The following is a 711-nucleotide window of genomic DNA, read 5'->3' on the forward strand; positions in this document are numbered from 1 at the left end:
GAGGCAATTATTGAGAGAGGGAGGAAAAGATGAAGGGAGGGAGGGAGGGAGGGAGGGAGGGAGGAAGGAAGGAAGGAAGGAAGGAAGGAAGGAAGGAAGGAAGGAAGGAAGAAAATTTTAAAGTAGCTCTGAAGCCAGGTATGGTGGTATATGCCTATAATCCCGGGTCTTGGGAAAGAGAGGCAGAAGGATCAAGAATTCAAGGTTATCCTTGGGTACATGGTAAATCCAAGGAAGCTTTGGCTGTATGAGACTGTTCGCCCCTCCTCCCCAAAAAAGTAGCTTTGAACACAGCTTCTCAACATATGCCTGAAACTATAAGGCAATTAAAATTCAAAACCTCATCCAAGTACAGTAGCACATGCCTAGAATCCAAACTATTCAGGAGGTGAGGTGGGAGAACCTCAGATCAAGGCTGTCCTGGGTACAGGGTAAGGGCTAAGACAGATGTCAAGTTAACTGAGATACACGCAGTCCTAACACAAAGTGTATAGATGCAATTTCTTTGTGCTTAAAACAACAAATGCCACTTCTGGCCACTGTCTTTTAAGTAGCTCTGCCTGGAACTCAGATCGACCTGCATCTGACTCCCGAATGCCAGAATTAAGTGTGCACAACTCCCCGGCCATGCTTCTTGTAATCTTACAGAGAGCATATGTCTTACTGACTCAAATAAATAGAATAGCCCCATTATATGACCTACAAGTTAGC

Source organism: Mus pahari, chromosome 8, assembly GCF_900095145.1.
Source record: "Mus pahari chromosome 8, PAHARI_EIJ_v1.1, whole genome shotgun sequence".
Lineage (NCBI taxonomy): Eukaryota > Metazoa > Chordata > Mammalia > Rodentia > Muridae > Mus > Mus pahari.